Here is an 8,536-nt window from a genome sequence, read left to right as displayed (position 1 = left end):
AAGGCTGCTGGCTGCCCATCCCTCCAAGATCACCTCCGGACAGAAAAGCTCCCGTCTTCCCACATCAGGCTCCGTGTTTTCCGGCAGAGCAGCAGCGATGGCCACACTCGGTCTGCTGGAGATGCTGAACGCCGCCATCGGGACACCCAATTTGGGGGTTGTTGACTTCGTGGCGCTTCACAAGTTGCTCGAGGCCATCATCGGGCAGCTGGGCCAGCAGCAGCTGTCTGTCCTGGAGCCAGGGCAGAGCCCGGCCCCTGGCCTGGCAAAGGACCAGGACAGCAAGGAGCAGCCTGGCCAGGAGAAGGAGGAGGACGGAGCCCTGGGCACAGGCCAGCAGCTCTGGAAACCAGAGGAGCAGCTGGAGGGGACCGGGAGCAACTCCGAGGTCTCCTCCATGGCCAAGGAGCTGATGCCAACGACAACCGAAGAGGTGGAGAGAGCCGTCTCCAAGGTAGATGCTCTTGCTGGTCCCTGGGTGCTCCCCCACGAGACGCCCCCTCCTCCGGGCTCCGCGCTGCCGTCGTGCCGCCCTCAGCCCAAGGGCTGGGTTAAGCCCGAGCTCCCGCAGCAGAGCACAGCGGGGCCCAGGTCCCCAGGGACCCTCCCCTGGGCTCACCCCCCACCCGCTCTCCCAGAAAAGGGCTTCGCTCCAGCACCTGTGGGAGGAGATCAACAAGTTTAAGGAGGCGCAGTGCGGCCTGGCAGAGGACGTGCGGGCCATGCAGAAGGCGCACTCTGGCATGGCAGAGGACATGCGGGCCATGCAGAAGGCCATGCAGGAGGCGCATTCTGGAATGGAACAGGACATGCGGGAGATGCAGGAGGCCATGCAGAAGGCGCATTCTGGAATGGCCCAGGACATCCAGGAGATGAAGGAGGCTCATGTCGGCCTGGCAGAGGACATGCATGCCCTGCAGGAGGCGCATTCCGGCCTGGCCGAGGACATCCAGGAGATCCAGGAGACGCTTGGCCTGGTGAGCATCCCCTGGTGCCCCGGGAGGGAGCTGGGCCCTCGTCCCTCCCCGCTCCTGCTGCCCTGTCACACTGTGCCCGTGCCCCACGGCCATCGGTGTCAGCAGCGTGAAGGGCAGCAGGAGGGAAGAGTGGGAAGGGTGTCCCAGGAGTTGCTAAGGCACTTTTGAACTAGAGAGCCCTCAAAACAGATCCAGGGGAGGGGAAGGAGGGGAGATAAAGCTCTGCCCCTGCAATTCAGCCACGGCCCCCAGTCACAGCCCTGCCCAGCGTCCCTCTGTCTCCTGCCCCAGTTCATTTGGGGATACTCTTTAAATCCCGCTCCCACATCTGAACGGGTGTCCCTCTCCTCACCCAGCTCCAGGGGAAGCCCCAGGACGCTGCCGGGCTGCGCAGGGACAGGAGGCGGCTGCGTCCCCCGCTCCCTCGGGGACACCAGCCCTCCTGCCTCGGGGCACAGCCTGTGGGGTGGGGTGCTGGGCAGTGATGCTGCGGGTCCCATCCCTGGGTGTCCCATCCCCCCAGCTCCATGGCTGGGCTGACCCCGTGATCCCTTTGCATTTGGGCTCTCATGTTCAACACGAGTTTGGCCCTGTGAGATGGTGGTTTGGGGACAGGGACTGGGGACATGGTGGGGGGTTCTGGGGTCTGTCCTCACGGCTGCCCAGCTGCCAGTAAACGTGCTGCCCTTTGCCTCTTCTTCCCAGGAGGGCGGTGGGGGCCAGTCTGCCCCTGCTGAGCCCACCCAGGTGGCCATGGACAGCCAGGCCAGGAAGAGCTCAGCACTGGGGCCGAAGGGACGTGGGACACGGCCTGGGATGGAGACCGGCAAGGGGACTGCAGGGTCTGGCTCCCCGGGGATGCGAGCAGGGACACAGGGGGAACCAGCGACCCCTGTGAAGTTGTCAGGCGCTCCCTCTGATCACACGAGGTCTACTGGTGCCGGCGCCACCACCGTGGGGATGCAGGCAGGATCCCGGGGCACCCAGGCCAGCACCTCGGGGCTGGAACCAGGATCACGGGGCACCCAGGCCAGGACCTGCCTGGGGACACAGCCAGGGGCCCCTGATGCCCAGGCCAGCACCTCGGGGATGCAGCCAGGATCCCCTGGGACCCACACCAGCACCCCTGGGGTGCAGCCTGGGTCCTCCAGCTCCCAAGCCACCATCCCAGGGGATGCCCAAGAGCCGGCCAAGCCCTGGGGCTCCACCAGCACCTCCAGCTACGAGTCGGAGATGCGGGAGGTTCTCTCCCAGGTTGGGCAGCTCGGCCACCTCTGCACTGGTCTGAAGGAGCAGGTGGAGCAGCTTAAATCTACCAAAGCAGAACATGCGGATCTTGAGAACTTGCGCCGGCTCTTCCCGAAGGGAGGTGAGAGCACGGGAGGACTGGCGGGGGCTGTTTGGCGTGGGGTCACCCTGGGTCAGGGGCTCATCATGCTCAGAGACCCCCTCACCGACAGCACATCCCCTTGCACCATGTCCCTCTAGGCCGGGAGAGCATCACCAGCATCCTGGCCGACCTCAGGTGCCAGGTGTCCTTCCTACAAGACATGGCCAGGGCCCTGCACGGGGAGGAGGAGAAGGTGAGCCGGCAGCAGTCCCCGAGGGGCTGCGGGGATGCCAGTTTGGGCAGGGAGGGGGCAGCCGAAGGGTCCCCGTGCCGGAATGACACAGGGGGCTGTGCCCTCACCGCCCCCACTGCCGTTCCCAGATCAGCAAGGTGGAGGATGCTCCCAGAAAGACGAGGGGGGCTGGAGCCGGCAGAAAAGCAGCCGGCAGCGGCCAGATGACCCGACAGCCACGGTAAAAGGATGGGAGAGGGTTTCCTACCCCGCAGGGCTGCGAGGGATCCTGGGGTCTGGGAGCATCCCAGTTTGGGGGCCACGGGACACCCCCACGAAGGCTAAGCCTGCCCCTGCCCCCATCTCGCTGGCCAGGCCCAAGGGACAGAAGGTCAAGGCAGAGCGGAAGGAGCTGGGGAAGCAGCCGGAGCCGACCCAGGCCGAGCTGGAGCAGTTTGCGGCCCAGTACGTGAATAAGTTGGTGACGGAGACAGCGCAGCAGCTGCAGGCAGAGGTGAGGCCCGGGGGCAGCGCTCCCAGCCCCCGCTGGCTCGGGGGGAGTCCTGGCGGGGTCCCGGCCACGTCCCCTGGCTGGATGGGGCCATGGAGCCTCCACGGCACCTGGGCTTGTGGGCGGCACCCAGCCCGGCTCAGAGCTGATTCCTCCTCCCCTGCCAGCAGGTGGACGAGCCGAGGGCGACGGTGCAGAGCGGGGGACACGAGCACGCAGGGTGCCACTTCTGCAGCCCGGACACCAGGGTGCTGCTGGGGAAGCTCCTCCAGCGCTGCGAGAAGCTCGAGGAGCAGGTGGAGTCCCTGGCCCAGAAGGCGGGCGGCAAGGTGGACAGTTATCCAAAGTGGAGGAGACAGGTAAGGAGATGCGGTGTAGGGGACTTGAGCTGCCAGGACCCCCCAGGCATTTCTGCTTTGCTCTAACGTGGGGGAGCCCCTCGCTGCCCCCCTAATTGGCTTGTCGGAGTCAGCAGCACGGAAGGGAATTAAAGCCTTGGAGCAAATGTCCTGCTTGCACTGAGGGCCCGTGGCCATCAGCCAAAATACCCTGGGTCTGCCCCCGTGGGGCAGCCGCCCCCTTGCTCAGCACCGCCTTGTCCTCTTAGTCCCTGCAGCAGGACGAGCAGCTCAAGGGCCTCCAGACCAGCATCGTGCAGCTCCAAAAAGGCTACGAGAAGTTCAGCTCCGACCTTGCAAACCTGCAGCAGGATCGCCAGCAGGAGCAGAATGACGTCAAGGTGGGTGGCTGTAACGCGCAGGCAGAGCCCAGGCTGGGACCCCAAGGGGTCTGTCCCCCTGCCACCCTGCTCGCAGCCCTGCACAGCTTCCCCATGCCTTTCCTGGAGGTTTCTGATGGGGTGGGGAGGCAGGGGGTGCTCGGCTGGCCGGGGGCAGCTCCGACCCTGCCGTGGCATCACGGGCTGCTGTCTGCCTTGGAAGGCTCTGTCCCAGGCCCTGGGGAGGCTGGAGAAGAAGCAAGCAGACAAGGAGGAGCTGCTGGTGCTGGGAATCGATGAGGTACGGGCTCAAGGGGCCCCGGGGCCAGTCAAGGGTGTCCCGGGCAGGGTGACAAACACCCCTTGTCCCTTGGGTGCCGGCTGGCAGAACCAGCCAGGGGGAGGGAGGATTTCTAGCCCGGCTGCAGGTCCCTTGCCAGGTCCCTCTGTGACCCCGAGTCCCTTCGGCTGGTGGGACCAACGCCACGGGGGTGATGGGGTGAACAGGACCACGTAGCCACTTCCCCTCTCCTGTTGTCTCTGCATCCTGTCCCCACCGCTCTCCTGCCTTTCCCTGTTGCTAGAAAGCAGACAAAGCCGCCCTGGCTGACAAAGTCAGTCGCAGCCAGCTTGAGGCGTGCGTGGAGCGGCTGACCAAGATGATGGAGGAGGTGACGAGCCGGGTGACGGGCCAGGAGAACGGCTGGCTCCAGTTCCAGAAAGAGCTGCAGAGACAGATGGACTGCAAGGTGAGGGCTCGTCCCCTCCACGCAGCACTGGCACCTTGGGGCCTGGCAGCCTAAGGCAGCATCCTTGCGAGGGTCCCCCCTCCCGGCTGTGCCCCCGGGGACCGCCATGTCCCATCCTGGGGTAGCTGGCTGAGGGTGTCACCCGTCCACAGCTGGACCGCCGGGAGCTGGGGGCGTTCCGGAAGCAGCAGGAGGAGCGGTGGAAGAGCCTCAGCGGGCAGCTCCAGGAGCAGGCGCTGCAGGCAGAGCGTGACAATGCCGCTGGGATTAGGAAGTGAGTGCCATGGGGACAGTGGCGGCTTTGGCAGTGCTGGCCCTGTTCCTGCTGGCTGTCCCGGCTCGTGCCGGTGTGGTACCTGGCGTGGGAGCCATGTGGGCAGCGCCCCTGGGGATGCTGAGCAAGCGGCTGTGCCTTGTGCTCCTGCCAGCTGCAGCTTCGCAGCGATAGAGGCGGCACAATGAGGGGCACGTGTGGGAGGAGCCCTCCTCAACCAGTCTTGGGGGGTGGGTGCAGAGGCTTTTTGTGGCTGGTGTGCAGGTGGGGCTGTGCCCCCCAGGAGCTCCCCAGCCCTTTTCTCCCCCCTCCAGGCAGCTGCTGCCTGGTTTCCATTGCCTGTCCTGTGACCGGCCCCTCAACATGCTGGCGCCTGGACCGTGAGTAACTGCCCCCCGAACAGGGAGCACCCCCCGACCCCTCCCTGGCGTCGAGTGACACATGGGGTGCCACCTGCCGGGCCCTGAGCACCCCCATGTCCTGTCCCACAGGGAGCGGACGGGCGAGTGCAGATACCCCACTGTTCCACGGAGCTGCGGGGGCCCACACACCGTCACGCCCCCGCGCTTCCAGCCCCAACCGCCCAGCACCCCACGGCCGTCCCCATCCAGCACCCGCCGCCCCAACAAGGTAGGGATGACAGAGGTGGGGAGGGGGATGCTGAGCCTGCGGGGGGATCTGTGCCTCAGTTTCCCCAGGGAGAGCTGGCTGGGGGAGGGTTGCTGGGGGATGCGGAACGGGGCCCCGTGTTTGGGTCACACGCTCTCCCCTCCCCAGAAGGACGCGATGCAGCTGTCGGGCCAGGACGGCACTGATGGGAAGCGGCAGGACGAGCAGCTCTCCATGATGGGGGGCTCTCAGCTGCCCACAACACCAACGGCCACCCCAGAGACCTCGACCTCGAGGAGCCAGAAAAGTATGGCCCTGTCAGGGCACCGGGGGGCAGAGGACACCCCGCTGTCTGGGGGGACGGGTCTGTGCCCACAGCTGGGCAGGGTTGGACGGGGGTCTGGGCTCTGGGCTGGGCTGTGGGGGCAGCACTGGCTGCTGGGGCAGCCGGTCCTCGTGGTGGAGCTGGAGGGAGCTGGGGGGACATGTGGGGTGGTGCTGGGCAGTGTGGGACAACAGCCTGTGTGCTTCAGGGTGGGGGCAGGACCCTGTTGGTGGGTGTCTGTGGCTGACCCTGCCCCTCGCCCCCAGGCACCGCCTCCCCGCTGCTGTTAGCCGTGCTGAAGCGCCGACCAGCCTCATCTCCCGGACGCCTCACCCAGGCACCGAAGCTGCTGCCGCCCATCCAGCCCCCCCGCAGCGAAACAACCCCCTGACAGCCGGGCAGGACGGGGGTCCCGGCCCCGGTCCCACCGCCCCGGGCGCTGAGCAGGCAGCGGCTGCAATAAATGGCGGTGGGCAACCAAGCGCCGGTGTGGTCTGAGTGGGGGTCCCTGGGGCAGGATGGCAGAAAGCCCCCTGTGTTTGCTTTTCCAGGAGAAAAATAAGTGCTAAAAAGGCGCTTTGGGGTGCCCAGGTGGATCCAGTGGTATCCAGGGTCCCCAGAGGGAGCACGGGGAGCAAACCAGTGGGCACCAGGGCAGAGCCAGCAGAGGCCCATCCTGCACCCCGGCTGGGGCTGAGGTGTCCATGGGCTTCAGAAGCACCCCCTGGCACTAACTGGGGGGACGGGGTGAGGGGGGAACCAGGGGGCTGTGCAAGAAGCCGGGCTGGCTGTCGGCAGCCGGAGGAGGGGAGCGCTTTGCTCTGGGTCGGGGGATCCAGAACTGGGGGGACGCAGCAGCTTCGTGCCCCGCCCCGGGGTGCCCACAGCCGCCGTGTCGCAGCGCTTTGCAGTCGCAGGAAAGCACCGGGCAGCTCGAGTTGATGGGCGCTCAGTTTCCCCAGCCAGGCGATGCCGGCGGTGCCAGCCCAGCCACCCAAGGCCCTACAAGAGACAAGGGCTGTTCATACAGCCAAGCAAAAGTGTGGCCCGTGGGCAGGGGAGCTGCCAGCCCTGCCTGCCCTGCCTGCACAGGCAGGAGGAAAGCCCCTGAGCAAACCTCCTGCATCCCAAAACCGGGGATGCTCAGCCCAGCAGAGCTGGCACTCTGCACTCTCCAACTGAAGCGGAGCAGCTGAGACCGGGGAGTGGACCAGACGTGTCCCTGATGGAGCCACGTGCCAGGGGGTTCCCACCAGCCCTCCAAGGGGCAAATGCGCACGGAAAGTTCCTCGTGCATATGTGCACGGGAGGAAAATACACCCGCGATTCGGCGAGGGTCAATTTATACGCGCTCAAATGGAGCGCAGAAAGTTATACGTGCATATGTGTACGGAAAGTATAAATATACTCGCAATCCTGCGAGAAGTTTTACTTACACCCGTGGCGGTGTCAGCATTCAGGACACAGAACCACGGGCGTAGTTATATGCGGTGCTTTATTTCAGCGCTGGGAAACCAGGGGCTCGCACCCAAAGCTGGTTCCGACCGCTGATTCAAACTTCACCATTCTATACAATTTGGTTACATACATATTCATTGAAGTTACAACGTGTATATTGCATATTCATTAGGTTACACAATTATTTCACAGTATCAGTTGCAACACCTTGGAACTACTCTAAGCATGCGCAGTGTCCTCTGGTGGTCGTTCAGGGGGTCTTCAGGATGAAGTAAGTAGTCTTCATCACTAGTGTACTTTCCACCTTTCATCACAGCACATGCGCACTTCGTATAAAATTATACAAATTCTTGGGTGATAGCAAATGTACCTTCTCAGCACTTTCAAGATAAGATAAGAACTTACTGAGAACTAACAGGACTAATTTTCAGTTCTCTACAATATGAGCTCGTATACAACTTGCAGAGCTTTTACGATAAGGTAGGAATCCTGGATATGGTCTACAGAATCAGAAACACAGCCCAGCCCACAAAACTCAATTCAACTAGAACAGCGGCGAGGCAAGCGGAGTCTCCATCCCAGGGAGGGGGCTCTCCTGGCGGCAGTGGCTGAGCTCGTACTCCGAGAGACCCCCACACAAAATGGGGCCGGGTCTCGACGAGCGTCCCGTTTTTATCTGGTCAGATCTGACTGTAGGCACTCTAGAAGCTTCTCTGCACCCCCCACTCTGGCTGCGGGTGCCCCTGAAGCCTTACCCTGGCCGCTGGCGCCCAGCGGCTCGGCACTCCCCTCTCCCAATGGCCCAGGAGCCAGGGTGCTCCGGGCCAAACAAAAGAAGCTGTTAGCCTCAAGTAGCAGAGAAAAGGGGGAGATGTGCCGTACTGAAGGAGGGAGGGGGGTTTGCATTCTGCCACACAGTGCTGGGGTGCTGCCTGCCCTGCCAAGCTCTGCCCCTCCACCCAAAGCCCTGCCAGCTCCCCCTCCCCGAGGCTGCCCCCTCCTTGTCCCCTCTCCTCCTTCCCCCCAGCCCCTCAGGGCGTCCCCAGCTGCTGACAGGGTTCCCCAGAGCATTCTGCCCCCATCTCCCCATGGAGCTCCCCAAAAGGCAGCGCTTGGGCTCCCCAAGGACCTGTCTCCAAGCCTGGGCTGGCAGCAGCTGCTCAGAGCCAACAGAGAAAGCACAAACCAGCACGTCAGGGCAGGGCTCAGAGCTCCAGCACCCCCGGGACCCCCCAGAGCCAAGACCCCTCTGGCCACCACCTCGCCTGTCCCAGCCCCGCTCTCCTGGCAGCAGAGGGAGCAAGGCCACCCCCGATGGCCTTCAAACAACATGAGCCACGCACTCGCTTCTGA

This window comes from Columba livia, unplaced genomic scaffold (assembly GCF_036013475.1).
Source record: "Columba livia isolate bColLiv1 breed racing homer unplaced genomic scaffold, bColLiv1.pat.W.v2 Scaffold_141, whole genome shotgun sequence".
Classification (NCBI taxonomy): domain Eukaryota; kingdom Metazoa; phylum Chordata; class Aves; order Columbiformes; family Columbidae; genus Columba; species Columba livia.
The sequence above is the reverse complement of the archived record's forward strand: the minus strand, read 5'-3'. Positions refer to the sequence as shown.